The sequence below is a fragment of the Alexandromys fortis genome, unplaced genomic scaffold, assembly GCF_014885135.2.
Source record: "Alexandromys fortis isolate MF-2015 unplaced genomic scaffold, M_Fortis_MF-2015_v1.1 scaffold_31, whole genome shotgun sequence".
Classification (NCBI taxonomy): Eukaryota; Metazoa; Chordata; class Mammalia; order Rodentia; family Cricetidae; genus Alexandromys; species Alexandromys fortis.
In genome coordinates, this window is record NW_026067974.1 from 6212657 (window position 1) to 6235729 (window position 23073).

The 23073-nt window shown below is 48.9% G+C and overlaps 1 long non-coding RNA gene across 2 annotated transcripts; it reads right to left on the minus strand.

The window, feature by feature from the left end:
- Nucleotides 1-264: 264 nt before the first annotated feature.
- LOC126510429 (uncharacterized) lies at nucleotides 265-10260 on the minus strand. 2 transcript variants are annotated; one of them, XR_007594392.1, is made up of 3 exons: nucleotides 9621-10260; nucleotides 6857-7006; nucleotides 265-6771 (listed from the first exon to the last, which is right to left on the minus strand). It is a non-coding gene; the product is annotated as an uncharacterized lncRNA (long non-coding RNA). The 2 variants fall into 2 exon arrangements; XR_007594391.1 differs by having other exon boundaries at nucleotides 4895-5881; nucleotides 6145-7006.
- Nucleotides 10261-23073: the final 12813 nt, after the last annotated feature.

Genomic DNA, 23073 nt, shown 5'->3' on the forward strand with positions numbered 1-23073 from the left:
AAAATAAATATAGCTGGATGGTGGTGGCACACACCTTTAATCTCAGCACTTAGGAGGCAGAAGCAGGCTGATCTCTAAGAATTTGAGGCCAGTCTGGTCTACAGAGCGAGTTCCAGGACTGCCAAGACTACACAGAGAAACTCTGTCTTAAAACGGAAGAAAGAAAGAAAGAAAGAAAGAAAGAAAGAAAGAAAGAAAGAAAGAAAGAAAGAAAGAAAGAAAGAAAGAAAGAAAGAAAGAAAGAAAGACTTTTTCGAGCTGGGCATTATGGCTCACAATTATAGTCCCAGCACTTCGGAGCCTGAGGCAGGAGCATTGTTATGAGTCAGAGGCCATTCTGGCCTACGTAGTGAATTCCAGGGCAATCTGAACTATACAGTGAGAACCTATCTCAAACCGCCCTTCCAACTCTAAAAAGGGGGGAGGAGGAGAAACATATTTTTCATGGAGACGCTGCACATGCATTCATATTCACGGCTGCAGTAGAAGTTTTACACAAGGTAGGCACTGGGCGTTAATTGTAGCACTGGGGAGGCAGAGGCAGCAGACCTCTCCAGGTCTGAGGTCAAGCTGTTCTACACAGCAAGTTCCAGGTCAGACGGTCAAGGCTACATTAAAACACACACACACAAAACTAAGTAAAAAGAATCCAGAGTGTTCCAAAAATTTAAGACCACTTGTTCAATTTTTTTATTATGTCCATCAGAAGGTTCAATGTTGCAATGTTACAAGATACATGAACTTCTCGAAGCTGAAATTAAACCACATGGGTCTGCCACAGCCTAGTGGTGATACACAGATGAATAGAAATGGGTTAATTTAAAATATAAGAGCTAACTAGAAAGACATCTAAGCTATCGGCCAAATAGTGTTGTAATTAATATAGTTTCTGTGTGATTATTTGGGTCTGGGCGGCCGGGAAACACAAGAGCAGTCTCTGACTGTAAGCATGCAGGAAGACAGGATGCTGGAGAAGGAGCCGAGGGTTCTTACATCTTCATCCCCAGGCAAAAGGAAGCGGTCTGTCTCACTGGGTGTGGCTTGAGCATATGAGACCTCCAAGTCCACCTTCAGAGTGACACATTTCCTCCAGCAGGACCACATCTACTCCAACAAATTCACCTAATAGTGCCACTGCCTTCGGGGACCATTTTCTTTTAAAACATCACAATGTATTGCTCTGCACTTTCTCTCTCTTGTACCTTTTCCCACCATGATACTACCTGTCTGCCATGTGTAGTCAAGGGGGCCCTCACTGGAGGCAGAACAGAAAGGACAGCCCATTTTAGACTTCAGCCCCTAAAACTATGTAGTAAATAAGCTATTTACATCACGTCCACAGCCAAGAGGACAAAGAAATAAATGGACGTGTGCTCACTTGCTCGTTCATTCTCAGACTCTTAGGACCTCCTGCCTTGGCAGTAGTACTGGCTTTGGAGCCAAGCCACACCCAGGCTTTATCCCACTCTTTCTGGGGGTCTATGGACCGTCTCCTCACAGTCACAAGCTTCCATTACAGAAGTACCAAACTGCTGTCGGTTTGTCAGAGCAACAAAAATGAGCTATTATTTCAAGAATAAATATCAAAAGTATATTCAGGATCTACATGCAAGAAACTATAAAGCTGGGAATTGGAAAGATGACTCTGTGGTTAAGATCACTGGCTGCTGTCCTGGAGGACCCAAGTTCAATTCCCAGCACCCACATGGTGGCCCACAGCCATCTGTAACTTCCGTTTCAGGGGATTCAATGCCCCCTCTGGCCTCTGTAGGCACCAGGCATGCATGTGGTATGCAAACATCCATGCATCACAACACAGAAAGAAAAACAAAAGCCTTTTCGGTTGTTCCCCCCCCCCCCCAGACAGGGTTTTTCTGTAGCTTTGGAGCCTGTCCTGGAACTAGCTCTGTAGACCAGGCTAGTCTCGAACTCACAGAGATCCACCTGCCTCTGCCTCCCGAGAGCTGGGATTAAAGGCGTGCGCCACCACCACCTGGCTAACAAAAGCCTTTTCAAAAGAAGCTACAAACTGTGATGAAAGAAATCGAAGCAAATCTAAAGAGGGGCTCTCTGGTCATAAACTGGACGGCAATATTGTGAAAGCGGCAGTTCTTCTCAGTCTACTGAGTCAACGACGTCCTGGAAAACGTGCCAGAAAAACAGAAAGCCAGGACAGAGAGCCCAGACACAAAACCAAACAGGGCCGGTGGATCTCTTTCAAAGGAACAAAGACGAGATAGCCTTGTCAACAGACAGTGCAGCACCGACTGGACATCCACACACAGAATAAATAATAAATAAATGAGAGAATCTAGACCAAATACACAACACGCTTCCCCCAAAATTAACTAAAAGTGTGTCGAAGAGCTAACCATAAAAGACAAAACTTTTCAAATTCTGGACGTTAACGTAATAGGAAATTTAAATACTCTTGAGTTTGGCAATAAGATTTTAGGCATACTACCCAAAACATGATCTGTGGAAGGAAACAATAATAAATTATTCCCACCCTGCAAAAGACAGCATTGGGAGGGTGGAATGAAGCCTCAGACTGAGAGAAGAGGTCACTGTCCCTCAGCTCTGTGATTATTTTACTCCTCTCCCTGTGGTAAAAAACACCCTGAGAAAAAGTCTCTCAGAGCTGAGCGGTGGTGGCGCAGGCCTCTAATCCTAGCACTCGGGAGGCAGAGGCAGGCAGAGCTCTGTGAATTTGAGGCCAGCCTGGTCTATAGCATGAGTTTCAGGACAGCCAGGGCTACACAGAGAAACCCTGTCATGAAGAACCAAAAGAAAAAAGCGACTCAGGAAGCTTACAATTCTAAGTTATGGTCCATTGTGGGAGGGAGGTCGAGCCTGGAACTTACGTCACTTCCACAGTCGAGAGGAGGAGGAAATGGATGTCCATACGCTCACACCTGCTCACCCACTCCCACCCAATCAGGACCTCCTGCCCCAGCAGTGCTGCCAGCTCAGCACCTCAGCCACACCCAGGCTTTACCTCACTCCTGCACATCTGTTTACCTTCTCTTCAGAGTCACAAATGGCTGCCGTCACCCCAAGCCCCTGGTGATGACACAGAAAGACGGTGTGGTAGCGGCTGTCAGAGCACAGCCTCCCTTGAAGTTAGGTTGATGTGATGTCACCATTTGGGCCTGGGAACGATGAGTGGAAGTGTGAGCGGGAGTCCCCCATCCTCGTGAGCTTCTAAGGCCAGTTGTTCCGTGGGCACCTGCAAGCAGCTCCAAATTTGTCACCCCTCAAATGGTCACCGCCGTGTGGCAGGAGGAAGATCAGGATGAGCGTTGCTTTACCCAGGAATTCCTCCAACCATGAGATTTGGCCTCAAGTTAGAATTCCTAGCCCATAAAGTGAGGAGTCAGACACGTACTGGCAACGTTCCCAAGAGAAAGGCCTTCAAGATGTGGCCCAAGGTTCTCACTTCCGGTTCGGAAGATCATGGTGGCAAGCTCTTAGCTACCCTTTCCACAGAGAGGTAAATTGTATCTTCCTTTCCATTGAGTCTGACTGTGGTTGGCTTTGACAATAGCATGTTCCAAAAATACAACTCCCAAGTCAGGCCTTAGAGGTCACAATGTCTGCAATTGTCCCTTTGTTTGTGATGGCTCCTTTGAGGAGACAGCCATTGTTGGAGCAGTGAGACCACAGACTATAAACCACTCTAATAAATCATTTATCATTTGATCATATCCATCCTATCAGCTCTATTCCTCTAGGGAATCATCACCAATACAGGGTCCAAGCTGTAGGGCAAACCCTAGCTGATATCCCGCACACCACTGGAGAACCCGATCCAGGGGTGACAGTGGCTGGGCTCTCAACACCAAACCCTCACCAGGCTGGAAGCCTTAGGTCTGCCGCCGTGTGGAAGGAGAGAGGAGAAAGAAAAGCGAACCTAGGGTGTGGGCTGAGGCTCCATGTACTTAAAAGATGTACAGAGACCCCTGAATATGAAGGAATGCTCTTGGCACCCCCCCAGCAAGGCCAGGCACCCTCAAACTCTGCTTCACCCTCTCCTCCCACCCCGTTACACTGTCCTTTCTACAGAAGGTCAACACTGTGCAGACCGGGCTGGTCCAGTCCTTCCCTCCCCCGCCTCCTTAGAACTGCCTGCCATCAATCATGCATTCTAGCCCCTCACAGCCTCCTCTCAGCTGGAGCGGTTCTGCTAGCATTTGGATGCACTCTGGTCTCTCCCGCTACAAACAAATCCCTAGATCACTCCCTGAAGCCTCTCCTTGCCTTCCAAGCCCATCTGTGTTCCCTTTCTTCCCTCCCAAGTCCCCAAAACACATCTCACTCTCAACTCTGCCTCCCACACCACTCCACTTCTGAGTCCAAACCTGATAAAGTTACGGGAGACTACTACAGCTCTAACCACCCACTGTTCTCAGAGGTGTGCATGCATGCATGGGCGTGTGCATGTGTGTGTGCATGTGTGTGCATGCATGTGTGCGTGTGTATGTGTGTGCATGTGTGTGCACATGCATGATTGTGTGCTTGTGCATGCGTATGTGTACATGTGTGCATTGGTGTGTGTGCATGTGTCCTGCCATCCAGACCTTGTCCATGGGGACATCCTTGTCCTCTTTTTGCTCCACCTGACTTCCTGCCACAAGCAGAGGCTCCACCAGCGTTTGCTGGATGTTTGCTGTATCTTAAGAGTCGACAGGAAAAGTCATTAAAAAAAATAAAAAATACAGCAGCCGAGTGCCCTGTCCCCACCAATTAAATCCGGTCCTGAAAGTGTTGGCCAGATGTGGTGGACTTAAAAGTCCCCCAGATGAGTCTTATATGCGGCCAAGATTTTGAGCTACTACCTTTAAAGTCACATGTGCAGATCTTGAGACATCCAAAGACAGTGTTACCATCCCTGTGTTCTCAGCTTTCGTATGAGCCATTCCACAGCTCAACACTGAAGTCATGAGATTCCTATCTTATCTAACTACAATCTCCACACACATTTACATAACGGACTAGTGAGTAGCAGCTTCGAGGCTTTGATGGGATTCCACAAAAACTTTTATTGTTTTTGAGGCAGGGTCTGGCTATGCATCCCAGGCTAGCTTGGAATCTGTCATCCTTCTGCCTCAGCCTTCCCAAGTGTTGAGATTACTGGTATGTACTCTCATTCAGCAAGCTTGCTCTTTTTCTTTCCTGATCTCTTGTTTGCTAAACCACCTTGGCACTGACCGCATTCTGGGTAAGTCTTCTTTGCTCAAAACGTGCATTTATGCAAAGCCAGCTGAGGAAGGAAGTGTCAGAGCAAGCTGAAGACTCACAAGGCAGCTCAGCAGAAGAAGAGCTCACCTGCCCAGGTAGCCATGGCTGGGCAGTAGGAATACTCCCCATGACCCACACAGGCAGTTGTGCTACGGATGAAAATTCCAGGCTCTCCAGCTCTGCAGAACCTCCCTTGCTGGGTGAGGCCTTCTCTCTCCCCTGGGAGGTCATGAAGAAACCACCTAACTGGTACCAAAGGTGCAGATCCTGGGTAAGCTCACCCACAATGAGCAGTGGCTGTGAGCCCTGCCCATTGCCTTGCCAGCATCCCTCATGGCTGCAGCATCTGGAAGCTTCGCCATCGGTTTGGGGAAACACAAGGAGACAGCAGGTGTTTCCAGATCTGCATCCACATTGTTGCCTGTACCGGATGTCCAAGCACACAGCTGTCTGCCGTAGGGACCGGGACCGTCTTCTGGCTCATTCAGAAACAGACGCGGAAATGTGGCAAAGTCACACAAAGAAAGGTTATTGAGCTACGGAAAGGATAAAAATCATGACCCAAGGATGCAATGGTGACCCTTGAAACATACTGAGTGGAAGCAGTCACGTGCCGTCTGCTTGCTTTTGGTTGAATCGCCTGGAAGAGGTAAAACCACAAGAACAGTTAGCACATGGGTGGACATTAGGCCCTGTGAGCAGTGAACCGGGACAACTGTTACCTGGGGACAGGCTTTCTTTTGAGACTCCCCTATGGCCAGCAGGAGCACAACCTTACCCACAGTACCAACCACAGGACCTGCTGGACCCTTCCTCTTGCTCTTTTTTGTAGGGGTTTGCCCCGGGGAAATGGAAGGGACCAGGCCTCTTGTCAATTCCTCTCAATGCACTGAACATACCCACCTCCAGCAGAGACCCCACCCATGGAAAGGGGGGGGTCCAGGTTTGCCTCGGCAGCCCTTTCTGGAAGAGGAGGAAGACCTTCTCAGGGGCTCCGTCTTAGGCTCCCGTCAGGCACTCTTCCTTCCCACAGATATAGGATGCTAATACTCAACTCTCTCATCCTGGAGGAACCCCAGTGCTCGGGTCCACTGGCTCAAAGCTTCATCAGCACAAGCAAACAACAGATTTATTGGTTTTCATGTGAGTTCTACATTCTACTCACAAATCCCCAATCCCCCTCCAGAGTGAACTCAACAATATGTGTGTTGCCTGCCATCTGTGGGCCACCTTACCCAACATTGCTGTCCAAGGGTCTGGGGTCTGTGCAGACTCTGGGAAACTAGGTTCAGCTCTCAGCAGACGGCAATGAACACTACACATTCCTCTCGCAGACAGCGAGCTATTCCAGGCACTCTCGCCACCCCTGCCCCTCAGTTTTCTCTTCATGGCATCAGTCCATCCAGACTTTAGTGCAGACGGTACCCATGATGCTCGGCTCCACCCTAACAGCTGCGGTGATTCAAGTGCCGCTCAACACGGTCACACTCCAGTGCCTGACAGCCTCCTCTACCCCAAAACTAACTTGTCCTGGAAAGGAGAAAGTGTTTTCTTTATTAAAGAAGCAACTTTGGTGTTTTGGGGGAGGGATGGACGGACAGAAGGACAGACATACCAGGGAGACCAGAATGATGTGCAGATTCGGGTTTGCCGTGAGTCTATCCTTCTATCTATGCGGCGGGGTCTGTGTTTAACAATCTGTTCTTAGCCATCTCACGAGCCTCTCCCCATCCAGTCCTCCATTTATCGATGATGAATTTCATTTCTGTAAAGGCAAAAAAAAATGCTTCAGACTCACGACTTCCTAATTATTCTGCAACATGCCAGGAAGAAAAACCAAAAGCACCACACAGGAAAGTCTTGGGAAGGATGTCCCTGCTGGCAGATGTTAGTACACCCCCGAGGGCCTCCGAGGCTGCTCCTGTACCTTCTGAGGCCTCCCTCCCCAGCCCATCCTCCTGTAGCATAGTTCTAAGCCATCCCGACAGCTTTCAGTCCCTGGCCAGTGCCATGCCGTCCCTCGTGTCCAAGTGCTGTAGCTGATGAGGGGCAGGGACAGCTCTCCTGCTCTTCTGACCCTAGAGCCTGCTCTCCCACCTGCCTCAGGCATTGATGGACTCAGGGTGAGGGTAGCATCTCTCCCCTGCCCATGCAGCCACATGACAGATGCGTGATGGGGACAGCTCTCCCATACTCACAACATCGGGGCTAGCTCACCCACATCTCCGCCAATGGGGTTGGCTCTATGCCTACAGCTTCATCCAAAAAAAAAAAAAAAAAGATTTATGTATTTATTATGTACAGAACATTCTGCCTCCATGTATGCCTGCAGGCCAGAAGAAGGCACCAGGTCTCATTATAGATGGTTGTAGCCACCATGTGGTTGCTGGGAACTGAACTCTGGAAGAGCAGCCAGCGCTTTTAACCCCTGAGTCATTTCTCCAGCCCTACAGCTCAATTTTATGGAAGCACTTTTTTCTTTCTTTCTTTTATATGTGTGTGTAGACATACATACATGTATACACTCACATATGTATGTATGTATATATGCATGTATATAGTTTGTTTTGAGGCAGGGTTTCTTTGTGTAGCATTAAGTGTCTTGGAACTCACTTTGTAGACCAGACTGTCCTCGAACTCACAGAGATCTGCCTGCCTCTGCCTCCCGAGTGCTGGGGTTAAAGGCGTGAGTTACAACCACCCAGCATAAGCATTTTCTTAGTTGAGGTTTCCTCCTCTCAGACGACTTTAGCTTGTGACAAGCTGACATAAGACTACCCAGCACTGTCACCAGGTCCCTGCCTGGACCAAGACTCGAGGGTCACTCTGGCCATGCTCTTCCCCCCTCCTCCAAGGCACAGACTTTAGGAAACACAAATGTACCAGGCATGCTGGCTCATACTTATAATCCCGTACTTGGGAAACTGAGGCAGGAGGATCATAGTAGATCAGGTTGGGCCTCAAACAAACAAACAGCAAAACACCAAGGGGCTGGAGAGAGGTCTCAACAGTTAAAAGCACTGGCTATTCTTCCAGAGGACCTGAGTTAGATTCCCAGCACCCCTGTGACAAGTCACAAGCATCATCTGTCACACCAGCTCCAAGGGATCTGACACCCTCTTCTGGCTACTCAGACACCAGGCACAAACACACGTAGGGAAAAGCACATTTAAAAAATGCATATAGGCATGCGTGTGTGTGCTTGTATTTAAGCATGTGTGTGCACACATGCGTTTGTGGATTTGCTTTTATTTTAATTTAATTTTTTTAAGGATTTGGGTGTTTTTAAAGGATTGGCACGTATGTCTATGTAAGAATCACTACTGATTCCAGAACTTTCTCATCATGCTGAAATAAAAGCCCAGACTCATTAATGTCTGTTCCTGGCAACCTCAGACCTGCTTTACGTCTCTACAGAGGTTTCTGCCCTGGGTGTTCCGCACCAATGGAATTTAGCGGTCTCAGCCTTCTAGGTCTGGCTTCTTTCACTCTGGGATCTTTTTCAAGGTTTATCTGCGGTGTGAATGTGTACTTTGTGCCTTTTTATGGATGCCTGATATTCTACTTTATGTCGTCCATCCATCGGTTGACAGAGCCTGGGTTGTTTCTTCCTGCCGTTTCTCCTTGCAGCCCATAGGCCCATCTCCAGACCTAACACCCATCACATTCTATCTTGTTCTGTACAGCACGGAGCAAGGGGCACGGTAGCAGCCTGCTTCCTACCCAGAGGGAGAGCACCCCGGAACAAAGGGGACCTTACATGTTCATCATTGTTCCTGGCTCAGGATCTGCCTGCAAAACAGATCTCCATCTCTGGGTTTTATCTTTTGGAGGTTTTGTGTGGTTTGAGGTGCCTCCCTTTTTCCCTCCCTCCCTCCCTCCCTAACTCCCTCCCCCTCTCCTTTCCTCCCTCCCTCCATCCCTCCCTCAGTCAGGAGTACCTCCCTTAGTGTTGTTTCTCTTGTGAGACGGGGTCTCACTTTACTGGGGGACCTGGAACTCACTATGTAGACCAGGCTGGCCTGAAACTTCCGGAGATCTGCCTGCCTTTGTTTGGTTTAAAAGTGAATGCCACCATTCCTAATTTGGTTAGTGTTTTTTGAAACAAAGTCTTATTTTGTGACCTCAACCTCAGGATCCTCCTGCCTCGTTTTCCTGGGTAGCTGAGATTATAGTTTTACACTGCCATACCCAGTCACACAGATTATTTTAGTGGATATTTTACATTTTTAAACATTTTTTATTATGGGGTGTTCCTGTGCCCTGTGCGAATATGGAGGTCAGAGGACAACTTGTAAGTGTTGGTTCTTTCCTCCAGCTGTGTGGGTCCCAGGGATTGAACAGGGGTCATTAGCCCACCCAGAAGCAAGTGCCTTTACCTGCCAAACCAGCTCTTGTCACCTCACAGAAAAGATCCATCACAGTGTTCTTACTATCAGGCTGCCCCGATTCCAGCTTGCCAAATGTCCTCACTGATCCTTCCAGCCAAGATTTCAACAGACCACAAGCAAGCTCCACCCAGGGGGGCGCACCATGGAAACCTTGGTGTTTACATTTCTCGGGTCTGCTGGGGGTGAGGACCACTTAAGCTAGGGGAGTCTGAGAAAACCAAAACAGATCCTCTGGCTAGGAACAAAGGAAGGAAGGAGCTGGAGCAGCGCCACGGTGGCAAAGTGGGCACCCGGAGCCACCTCCGCTAATTGCACCAGTGGCTTTCCTGCAGGCCACATGATGGAGGGAGGAAAAAAGCAGGAAGCGCTGACACTCCACACTGATGAGCGCTCTCGGGCAGTGCAGCCTGCGGATCTGCTTGTTGCTTCCCCATAGAAGGGTGTGGAGGGCCCTAAGAAAATGCACAAATTTGAAGCAGAGAAAGGAAAGCTATTTAATTAGCTTTGGGTTTTGAAATTGTTTACATTCTCTTTCCCTCAATGAACAGTTTTGTTGCTTCCCTTGACTAAGAGTAAATAGATAGGCAGTAGGTACTAGATGGAGAGTTTCCTCACTAACTGCCAAATGCCTCTTCTTCCTGAACCCCATTCTGCTTCTTTATTCATTTATTCCTTTGAAATAAGGTATGAAAGATCGTTAAATAGCTTGTCAACTTGACACAACTTAGAATAACGTGGGAAGAGTTTCAGGGATGGATTGTATACACAAGACTGACCTGTGGACTTATCTGTAGGAGTCTGTCTTAATTAAGGTAACTGGTACTAGGCTGAGTCAGTCTACTGTGGGTGGCACCAATCCCTAGTAAGGAGTCCTAAACAGTGTAAGAGCCGGGCGGTGGTGGCGCACGCCTTTAATCCCAGCACTCGGAAGGCAGAGGCAGGCAGATCTCTGGGAGTTCGAAGCCAGCCTGGTCTACAAGAGCTAGTTCCGGGACAGGCACCAAAAAGCTACAGAGAAACCCTGTCTCAAAAAGCCAAAAAATAAAATAAAATAAAATAAAATAAAATAAACAGTGTAAGAGTAGAGACAAGTTGAGCACAAGCAAGTAAGCAAGCAAGAAGCAAGCTGTGCATGCACGCCCTTGTTTCTCTCTTATCCTGAACTCAGAGATGATGTAACTAGCTATCTGAAGTTCCTGCCTCCTGTACTTCCCTTCTGTGATGGACTAAAACCTAGAATTGTGAACTAAAATAAACCTTTTCTCTCTCCTAAGATGGATTTTGTTGTTGCTGTACGTTTGTTTTGTTTTGTTTGTTGAGGTGTCTTATCACAGCAACAGAAATGAATCTAGAACTCAAGGTCTTGAATGTTACTTCCCACAAAGATAAGGATGGTCTTGAACTCCGGATCCTCCTGCCTCCACATCACAAGTTTTGGGATTACAGGCTTGGATCAACTCACCTAGCTGGATGCGGTGCTGGGGCTTGAACCCAGACTTCTGAACACCTTTAAGCAAGCGCTCTATCAAATGAGCCACACCCTCAGCCCTACATCCTACCTTCCGTCTCCCCTTCTCACCCTCTTCTGATGCAACTCCACCCCTGCCTCCGGCTTTCACCTCCCTTTCTGGGTCCATCTCCAGAGCACCGGCTCTGTCCTATTCCAACTGTCCTGTTCTTACAGCTTTGATGCTTCTTTAACCACGGAAACACTAGCTGCAGACACAAGGTTTTGATGGCTTAGTGTGGAATCTATCTCCTTATGAACTATCCAACTGGTCCGTGTTTCAAGCTCAAGACAGGACATCTTTAACATGGCTGTCACAGGAGCCTTGAGGAGATACTCCAGCCAAGGAATGTTAGGAATATTTCTTAATACAAGCTCCCTGACGAAGCAAAAATTCCCAATCAAGCCAAATCAAAACAAGCCGAATTAAGAAATATCCAGGTTTAATGGGAGATCTGGGCCACCCGAGAGGGAACCAGGAAGCCGCAGGAACGCAACCTCCGGGAGGAAGAAAGGGAGACCACGTGTTCCTCTTTCAGGAGATCACTTAAGTACCCTGGGGAGTGGTCCTGACCCCATCCCCAGAGAGGGGTCAGGATCTGGCCTGCTAGGATTCGGAGTCCAGACCAGGCCTGGGGGCTGGGATAGATGAGAGGGACTGGGGCCTACGCTCCCAACTTGACAAGGAGAAAACATGTGCAGTGGGTTTCCTGAGAGACACACGCTTTATTTTCATGCTGCTCCCCTGGTGGGACACTGGTTATCTCTGGTGAGCAATTCACCAGTCTCTGCCACCACAGGCTGCCCAAGGTCACCACCAACCCTCTCTCAGGGAGCGTGTACTTCACTGCCCCACAGATAAGCTGTCATTCTTTACCCTGTACAGGCTAGGTCCTCCAGCAGATAGGCCGATCTTGCTCCTCTGGGCTCTCATGAAGCCTTGAAATCTGGGGCGGGCTATCTGAGTCCCTTCCACGCTACACCCACACAGGTGGGAAAGTCACAGACCCAGTCATCTTCAGAAGAGAGGAAAGGAAAGAGGCTGGGCCCTGGACCTATATTCCTCCTTCAGCAACGTCACTGTTCTCTGCTGCCCCTAGCCCCACCCTCCAGAAGTCTGCCTTGCCACTCCTGTCCAAGGCCACCTCTGAGGTGGGTGCGTTCCCCGACAACAGCTCAGCCTTCGCTGCCCACAGAAGTCTTGAGACCTGAAGGTGGTCTGAAGGCCCAATGGGTCAAATAGATTTTTCTGTTTTTAGCTCTGGCTTATGACTTATTTGATGGCATGGTTCCCTTGAAACCAGAAAAGGCGCCTTATCTATTTGCTTCCAGTTCATTCCAGATGCCAGCAACCGCACACAAAATGCATTTTTAGACATAATTTTCCCAGCCTGTCTCTTGTTCTCTGTTCTCAGGTCATTACTTATCCATGCGAAGGGGACAACACTGAGATTCTGTGCTCAGGGAAGGACATAGGCTATTCAGACCCTAGGCAAAGCAGAGGCTTAATGGCCCTTTCCTGCTCAAGGGTCTTTTTTTTTTTTCATTTATTTATTCTTTTTAAAATATTTTATTTAAACTGAGCAGAGGCAGGTAGATCTCTGTGAGTCCAAGACCAGCCTGGTCTACAAAGAGAGTTCTAGGACAGCCAGAGCTATTATTACACAGAGAAACCCTGACTTGAAAAACCAAATGCGTGTGAGTGTGCGTGTGTGTGTGTGTGTGTGTGTGTGTGTGTGTGTGTGTGAGACACACACATGCTGGTGCCTGAAGAAGTCAGAAGCGAGAGTCAGATCCCCGAGAGCTGGAGTAGCAGCAGTTCAGAGCTACCTGACCTGGGGACTGGGTGTCGGAGGCAGAACTCCGGTTCTCTGGATGAATAGCAGGTGCTTTTAACCACTGAGCTATCTCTTCAGGCCCCTGTTTATATATTCTTATTTTTATTTTATTTCCATGCAAGGGATTGACCTCAGAGTCAATGAGACTCTGACTGAACCACACTCCCGCCTCTGGAAGCCAAAAGTTTCACAGTTTGATTTCTTCATGGTGACCGAGACCCCAGATTTGGCATGAAGTCTTTCTTTCCTTTTTGTTTCCCTTGCAAACCAGTGAGCTCTTGCCTGAGCCTGCCTAAGTTTTCTAAGACCTTGACAAAGATTGCTAGGAACCCCTCCCTTAGACGGCTGAGTAATTCCCCCAGCGGACCCAGGGTGTAGGTATAAGGCGTGTGCACACCTTACTGGCTCAGTCTGTGATGGGCTCAAAACTGACTAAGCCCAATAACGATGATGATCTTAGTCTCTACCCAGTTCCTGATGGACGTCTATAAAAGGCTGCTGGGTAGGGCAGCCAGGGCGGCTACACCCTAAAGGCCTTGCCACTGGGGAGTTCTTTTCTCTACTCTTTGTCAGAGTTTCCTTTTCCTTCTTGGGCATGAGACAATGAACTCAGAAACTACCAGCTCAGGGTGACTTTGGTGGTCATTGTGTGTCTTAGTGTTCTGTTCTATTGCTATGAAGAGACACAATGACCAATGATCATAACAACTCTTTTGTTTGTTTGTTTTGTTTTTCAAGACAGGGTTTCTCTGTAGCTATGGAACCTGTCCTAGAACTCCCTCTGTGGACCAGGCTAGCCTTGAACTCACAGAGATCCGCCTGCCTCTGAGTGCTGGATTAAAGGCATGCACCACCACTGCCTGGCCAGACCACAGCAACTCTTATAAAGGAATCTTCAGTTGCCAGGCACAATGTGAGTTTGTATCTCACTTTGAAAAAGGAGATCCAGCCAGTTAGCTAGCTGCCAAGCCTGATGACCTGAATCCCACTCCCAGAACCCACATGGTGGAAGGAAATTAATTCCTGCAAATTGTCCTCTGACCTCCACAGGCACCCCACACCCTGGTACACAAAAGCAATATAAGTAAAATGTCGTGTTTTTTTTTTAAAGGGTGGGTAAGCTGAGTGATCTGGATTTCAACCACCACGGTGATCAGATTTACTGAGGTTTTGCCGTTGTCAGCCAGCACCTGGACTGGAAATGAGATCTGGACCTTAGAATCCAGGTGACTGATATAAAAGAGACTATAAAACTGGGCATGATGACCAGACACAGCATTGCAGCCTCAGCTGTGAGTTCAAGCCAATATGAGCATGTGAGACCCTCTCATTAAAAAAAAAAAAGGAGGGGGGGGCTGGTGAGATGGCTCAGTGGTTAAGAGCACTGACTGTTCCTCCAGTGGACCTGGGTTCAATTCCCAGCACCCACATGGCAGCTCACAGCTCCAGTTCAAGAGAATCTGACATCATTATACCAATGCGCATGAAATAAAGTTAAATAAAGTTTAAAAAAAAAAGGGAAGAAAAGAAAAGACAGAAGAATGGCCACAAGTTCAAGGCCTCCTTGGGCTATAGAGAGAGTACTACTCCAGCTTGAGCTCTGGAGCTAAGACCCTACAGAGTATAAAGGGAGAGGGACAGAGAGAGAGAGAGAGAGAGAGAGAGAGAGAGAGAGAGAGAGAGAGAGAGAGAGAGAGAAACATGCTATGCAGCCAGGGATCACTTTGAACTTCTAATCCTCCTGCCTCCATCTCTTGAGTGCCGCTGTTACAGCCCTCACCACCATACCTGGTTTTTATTCATTTACACACTGTTTATGGATGTTCTTGGGTTGTGTTAGGGGGGTGATGATTGTGAGGCTCACAGAGTCTCAGGACACGACTTTCTTTGCAGAAGAAATCTGCCAAGCCCTGGAGAGAAGAATTGCTGGGCTAGGGGTAGAGCTTCCTGGGCTGGACCTAGCAGGAACATTTCTGCGCTCCTTCCAGTCCACTGACCAGAACTCAGCCCTCTGACTCTGTCCTCCGTGTGTCCCCACGACACTCGCTGCTGCCAGTTTCCACTCTTCCTTGTAACAGGGTTTCCACCCAGGGTCCTCTGCTGCAAACCCTACCCAGGCTCCAGTGACCTATGGTTCAGCATCTTTAGATCCAGTGTGTGCTCCAAGCTTCACATCTGTATTCCCAGCAGTGGGTGGAACATCTTACACTGCAGGCACTGAGGTATAAGCTGATCCCATCCTCCAAACCTAATTGTCCTTCTCTGGCTCCTGATTCAGTGAACAGCTCATTCCGTCAAGCGTCCGATCCAGAAACCCAAGAAATGGCCACAGCCGTCACCAATTTCCCAACACACGCTTCTTCAGTTACTTACATCTCTCTAATCTTCCTCCCTCCACCCTGTACCCTGACTTAGTCCAGCTCAGATTCCTGTGTTAGCCTCCTCTCTCGTCCCAGTGACCCCGTCTCTCCTGGAGCTGTCCCCCAATCGCTTGGGTCTGCCTCTCCTAAACCCAGTCTAATGAAATCGCTGTTCTGTCTGAGCTCTGCTGTTCCGAAGGGATGTAATCACAGTACTTGAGGTCACCCATCTGTGCTGCGGCAGCACTGAGGTGGGGACTCTGGTTTATGAGCCTTCAGAGACCCATGATTCCACTCCCCATTCCTTGCAGGATAAAGCACCAGGAAGCACAAAGAAAATTCTTCGCATAGCAGAAACCCTCAAACGGCAACCCCCTTTGCACACACTCTGAGCCCTGCAGCAAGCTGGGCAGTTTTGCTCTGAGGGAATGAAGCAGGCCCCTCTGAGGGGCCCACATCTGCCTCCCACCCCCTGACACCTGTTCTGTTTCACTGAGATTCCTAATCCCTTGGTCTTGGTAACCAGGCCATTTTCACAAGGTTGGCCTTGCACCGGCATAGCTTTTCCAAGACAAAACCTTTTCCAGTGACCCCCAGGGTCACTACGGTCCACTCTGTCTTTCTTCCCTTCCTAAGGATGTGGCAGCCACTTTGTGAAAACAAATTGGGTTGAGAAGAATCTGAGATTTAATTTTTGAAGCTGCCTGGGAGACCCTCCTCCCCAATCTTGTTTCTCTTACATACTCATCCACCTTTCTATAAGATGTATTTCTTTTCCTGTTTGTTTTGAAACAAGGTATTGTCTTATTACACAGTTCAGGCTGGTCTTGAACTCGCAATCCTCCTGTCTCTACTTCCTGTAGCAGGGTGATTGGCACATAGTAGCATGCCTAACCTTAAAGGAATCTCTTTTCCACGTATTAGCTTACTGAAGGCCTGTCTGTGACCAGAAAGCCAGGAAACAAATGAGAAAGAAGTCTACTGTGTCTCCAGAAAGTTAGGAGGCACTGTCCCAAGAGAGCAAAGTGGCAATGTTTCCACCAGGCAGATCTGTCTCCAGCAGACAACACTGGCTCTTTGGGTTTCTCCTCTTTCCATGGAATCCAGGAAAGTATCTGGCTTATTGTCTCTGGTGCTCATTTAAATTTTGCTGAATGAATGAATGAATGCGCACAGAATGGATGGATGGGTAGATGGGTGGATAAATGCATGGATGTGTGGATGGATGGGTAGGTGGATGGATGGGTGATGGGTAGGTGGATGCATGGGTAGGTGCGTGGATGGATGGATGGATTTGTGAGGCAGAGAGTGGCATTCTGGTTCTTCTTGCTTCCTCCACACTGTGGAAGGCAGGGCTCCCCAGAGCCCTGTGCTCACTCACAAGCCAGCGTCTGTGTCTAGGGTCTGGAAATCCTCTCCTCTCAGGAGAACTAGAGGATCTGAAACAGTGCCCACCAGGTCTGCAAGCAGCAATTCCGTCTGACCACATGTTCAGGTTCAAAATATCAGTCACGTTTCATTCCCGTCTCCTGTCCTCTATTGCATGGGCAGACACCAGGGTCACAGAGACAGTGTTTCCTGCCTGAGTCTGTTCACCTCCCTTGGCTGCCATTGTACCAGCTTTACCTTGATGATGGCCACATTTCCTAACTGGGCCCTGCTTCCCTTCTCCCCGATGCAAACCATCCTTCCTTTGCAGACAGGAACCTTTTGACAAACTCAGACTGCTTCTCTGTGCCCTATTGGCTTCTGACAGCTCTTCTTGCACTCGGAACAGAGTCCAAAATCCCCACCAGATACCACAGTCCACACACACACACACACACACACCACACGTGCGCACACACACACACACACACACACACGCACAAGCACGCACACACCCCTAGTTCTGCCCAGCTTTCATTCACTCTGTTCTAGCCTTCTGTTGCTCAAACACAGGCTACTGCTTCAGGACGCTGGCACTTTCCACTGCTCTGACCTGGAACTTTCTTTCCCACCTGTGTGTTTGGCTCACTCATGCTTCCTTCGATCTCAGTTCAAACATCCAAGCAAGTCCTTTCCGGATTACGTCAAGGGAGAAGGAACATCACCTGCATTGTTTGTGGCCCTTCCCAGGGTTGGTTTTCCTGTTTTCAGGTGTCATTGTCTCTAAAATCTTACTGGGACTAGAACAGGTGGCATACCCTGGTGACTAGAACGGGGCCTGGCACACGGTAAGCCTGCCACAAATGCTATTTAGGTGAAAATAGAAGGACATCCAACAGACACAGACAGTTGCTGAGGAGGGTGTATCTGGGCAAAAGGTAGGGGCTTGGAGCATGGGCCCATAGGTCATCAAGGTAGGCCACAAACTCTCCAATCACAAGGCCACGGTCCTCCAATCCCCACCAGCTTCTATGGTTTCCCATATGGACTCTGGCCTCTGTCATGAGTTTACTTTGGCCAGGGAGAAGTTCACAGAGTTCAGGGAGATAAGTAGAGGCTTATCAGCCCTGGCCTTCTGCCTCACCACGAGAACATGCCTGGGCATGCCTGCAGCTGGGACACAAAGGACATCAGTGGGGGAGGAACACCGTGCAAGCAGGTCGAGGAGCCAGAGTCCAGCATGGCTGTAGCCCAGGGAGCCATAGCCAAGCGGCAGCTGTGGGAACTCAGATCTAGAAGGCCCGGGAGGAGGACTGAGGAGACTATCATGAGGCTTCAGATATTGCCTTAAGCCCCAAGGAGACACTAACACAGGTCCCTAGGAAATGGGGAGGCCTGTGAAGGGGGCAGGAAGAGGACAGGGACTGGTGGACTCAGTGGGAGTAACCCAGGGGTTCTGAGTCACTCAGAGTCACTACCCCAAAGCCACAGCTCCCCATCCCGACCCCCCCTCTCGGACACCCCTTTTCTTACTTCAGCAAGAGTCAAGGCCTCTCACTTCCTGCCATGTCTTAGCTTTGTCCTCCACCTGTCTGATCCTTGTCATTCCTGTCAAACTTTAAAATAGTTCTCAGGGGCTGGAGAGACAGCTCAGTGAGTGAGACCACTTGCTGAGCAAGCACAAGGGTCTGAGCCTGGGTCCCCAGCACCCATGTAAGAACCGGGCATGACTGAGGGGCTCCAACCCCAATGCCAATTGGTGGGAACAGATGGAAACCCAGAGCCCCTGCCTCAATGTGCTCAATGCAAGCTCCATCTGCTTGCTCCACGGTGCTCCTCTGGCCTCTATGTGTGTGTGAGCATTGGTACTTGTGCACACACACACACACACACACACACAATACATGCATAAATAAATAAATGTAATTCAAACACTACAGATGTAAAACCCAATGCAATAATCCACATTAAGATTCAATCTGTGCCTTGCACAGAGTTCAATGACCCATGGGCTAGAGGGATGGCTCAGAGGTTAAGAGCACTGGCTACTCTTCCAGAGGTCCTGAGTTCAATGCCCAGCAACCACAGGGTGGCTCACAACCATCTGTAATGGGATCTGATGCCCTCTTCTGGCGTGCAAGGCACACATATAAACAGAGCACTCATACACAAAAACAAAACAAACAAACAAAAAAAAAAAACCATAGAGTTTAATGACCCTAGCCCTGGGAAGAGAGCTGGCATAAGAATTCTCTAGAAGCATTCAATTTATTTGGACAGCCTCTCTGAGTTTGGTGGGGTCCCTGACCCACATCTGCAAGCAGTGCTCTGGGTACCCAGTTGCCTATAGGAGGCAAGTTAGAGACTACCTATTGACTGGTGTTTGTTGTTTTTGGTTGCCTAGCAGCTAAACGCCGCCGTAACGCCGCCGTAGTGGAGGTGGGGCTAATTCAAAATGGGAGCCCCTGTAGAAGTCTGACTGGCCAGAGATCCCCCACAACATCCCTACAAAGTGCATGGGCACTGAACCTGGGCCCACTGAGAAGGCCCAGTTATCGGAGACGGTGTTCATCCTGCGTCCTCAACAGCTAGCCTCTGAGGGAATCTGACCCAGGGTGCAGCTGGACTAGTCTTTAGAGTCCTTCCCTGCCATTCTACCTCAGTCTTCTGGGTTCCTGGGCAATTTAGGATGCTTGTCCCCTAGTTCACTTTGTGATTCTGTGGACTGCTCGTCACCCTTCCAGAAAATTCTCACTGGGCAGAATTAACTAGGCTGGTTTTCTGCTGTGTACAGCCAATAGCTTAGTTGTCTACCCTCCACCCCTCAGAGGGCTGAACACCAACCCTTGGAAACCTCATCCGTCATCCCTAGCTCCACCCTACATGTTACCAGGAGCACAAACAACCCCAGGGTGCTGGAGGGCATGAGTCAGCCTGGACCCAGAGTACCTAGAAAACAGGGCAAAAGGTGTGACAGGCTGGTGGGATTGTTAACTGGGCTTCCTTAGCGTAGCGCGCCACCCTGTGACGACAGTAAGAGGGTGTGGGGTCCTAACTGCTGAGCATCAGAGCTGAGAGCATTACAACAGCAAAATCCTAACCGTGGAAGGCATTCTCCTGCCCCACCCCAGCCTCAGCATCTGGGTGCCACAGAGCTCAGGGGACAGAGATACCAAAATCCCAGAATGCCCAAGTATCTCCACATAAAGTGAACATGGTGGCTCATACAATTTGTCTGGAAAGAGAGGGCTTGGGATAACCCAGGCCCCGGGTTCCTACTAGGGGCTGAGAGAAGGTTCTGGAGTCAAAAGAAGCCGAGGGTGAAGCTGAGACCCAGATGGAGCTTGGGCTCCTTGGGTGGGCACAGCAGCGGTGGACACTGGCAACAATGTATCTGAAGTGGAAAGACACCCCCAAACGATGCTGAGCGAGGCCGGAGGCCATCTTTGTAGATGTCCACCAAGAAAAATGAGTGTCCAAAATCAAGAGCCATCTCCTCATTAGCTAGGATCCCAAGGAGAAGGAGGGCAAAAGCTTTTAGAGTATACCAAGGCAACCCTGAATTTTTCAGAAAATGCTTTCAAACCACACAACACAGGAAAAGGAGACGGAGGTTGAAATTTCAACGGACAGAAAATAAAAATGCTCACGTCCGACTTGGATGGCTTGTCAAGCCTGAATCTACTATAGGGATCCCTACATCCAGGAAAACTTGATGCCCCCCACCCCCCACCCCGTGCCTAAGAAAGCGAAGGTCGAAGAGAACACGAGGAACTGATATAGGGAGATTTAGAGAAAGAGAGACTTTGAAGTCTTGGTGAAGGCCTTGTTTTCATTAGGCACCTGCTGTATATCGGGAACCTTGAAAATGCCCAGCACCTGGAAGATGCCGGGCACCACGCTCACAATGAGATCCTGCTCTCCGCCCACTCGGACAGCGCCCAGCGCAATGGGAATTCTTATTATTTTGTTGATGAGGGAAGTGCAGTACGGGAGTATTGAATGAGGGCGTCAGAATGCATGCTGCCCACGGGTCTGTTCAAATCACGTAAGATGGCTTACAAAGATGGGTTTCTCGGAGAACCGGGAAAACAGCTCTGGGACTTTAAACCCGAAGGTGGTGTTGGGAGAGGATGAGAGAGGTTCAGGACGGAAGGAATTAACCGCAGGTTCTCGGAGAGAACGCAGGCAGGTATGGTGCGACCCCTCGTGGATGTAAGGGGAATGGCAGCATGGGGACCGCCTTGCCCCTGGTCCACGTGCGAGGAGGAGGGAGGGGAGGAGTTCAGCGGGGCTCAGAAGAGTGGAGGGGCACGTTGTGTGGAGTTGAAAGCCAACTCGGGCGTTGAACAACAGTGTCTATCCCAGCGGATCCACGTCTAGGGAGGGGCATTCTGGGAAGACGGAGAGAAAGAAAATAGACTTTCACTAAGTGTTGACTATCCACATGGAAAAAAGATACAAAAGCAAAAAAATGCCTTTTTTTTGGTAATTTTTTTTGTATATCAGTTAAAGATAATTGCCACACAAGCCTGGTGTCCTGTATTTGCCCCCCTAGTACCCAAGTCAGGGTGGAAGGTGAGAAAGGACGCCAGACAATTGTCCTCTGACCTCCACAGTCAAAAAGAAAATGAGATACTTCTTCACACTCCCTTGGAGGCTAGAATTAAAGACAGTAAATGCACAGCCGCTCAAGTTGGAGGCTGGGGGGAGGGGGAGCTAAGGAGAATTTCAAACTATTGCATGCAGAATGTCTGCAAGAACACTCATGGGGTCACTGCTCCGTCTGGTCCCCGGCTTCACTCTGAGGACCATGTGGAGAAGTTCATTGAGAAGAGTCTTCACACACACTCTCCTTGTTTACGAGCAGGTGTGTGCCTCCTGATCTGTAGGGGCCACGTGAAAGCGTGCAGGATGCCTTGGAAGCCGAAAGGAGGGGTCAGATCCCTTGGAACCGGAGTTACAGGCATTTGTGAGCCACCATGTAGGTGCTGGGAACAGAACCCAAGTCCTCTAGAAGAGAAGTGTCCTTAACCACTGAGCCATGTCTCCAGCCCCTCTCTTCTTTAAGATGGACTCTCATGTAGCCCAAAGTCATGTGTAACCAAGGATGGCCTTAAACTTCTAATCCTTCTGCCTCTCTCTACATGCTGTACCAGGTTTTTTTCTCTTGGGCCACCAACCAGCTCCCAAATTACAACACAGAGACTTAGTTATAAACACTTGCTCTTATCTTTTTTTTTTGAGATTTATTTATTATGTATAAACATTCTGCCTCGATGTATGCCCGCACGCCAGAGGAGGGCGCCAGATCTCAGTACAGATGGTTGTGAGCCACCATGTGATCGTTGGGAATTGAACTCAGGACCTCTGGAAGAGCAGCCAGTGCTCTTAACCTCTGAGCCATCTCTCCAGCCCCCACTTGGGCTTATCTTATGCTTGTCCCACTAGCCCTAACAACTTAACCTGTTTCTCTTCATCTACACTTTGCCTCGGAGACTTTAACCTTCTTCAGTCCTGCATAGCTTATGTTCACTGCTTCTTGGGTCTGGCCGACAGAAAGCTGCCTGGTTTCTGGCCTCACATGTGCCCCTCCCCTTCTCCCTTGTTCTCTCCTCATATTTAGTCTCTCTGCCTGCCAGCCCCACCTATCCCTCTCCTGCCTAGCTATTGGCCATTCAGCTTTTTATTAGACCCATCAGGGGCCTTAGGCAGGCAAGGTGAAACAAATGCAACACATCTTTGCGTAGTTAAAATTATATACCACAAAATATATCTTTTACTTGCTAGATAATTACATTTTAGTAAAAATACTTTTATTGGGGGCTGGAGGGATGGCTCAGACGTTAAGAGCACTGACTGCTCTTTCAGAGGTCCTGAGTTCAATTCTCAGCAACCACATGGTGGCTCACAACCATCTGTAATGGTGCCCTCTTCTGGCCAGCAAGCATACAGACTGATTATTTATTTATTATGTATACAGCATTCTGCCTGTATGTCTGCCTGCCCACCAAAAGAGGGCACCAGATCTCATTATAAATGGTTGTGAGCCACCATGTGGGTACTAGAAATTGAACTCGGGACCTTGGGAAGAGCTGTCACTGCTCTTAACCTCTGAGCCATCTCTCCAACCCTGTTCCCAGGATTTTTATCCTATAATAAAATGTGGGGGTGGGGTGGGGGCTGGAGAGATGGCTCAGTGGTTAAGAGCATTGCCTGCTCTTCCAAAGGTTCTGAGTTCAATTCCCAGCAACCACATGGTGGCTCACAACCATCTGTAATGAGGTCTGGTGCCCTCTTCTGGCCTTCAGACATACATATAGATAGACTATTGTATACATAATAAATAAATATTTAAAAAAAAAATC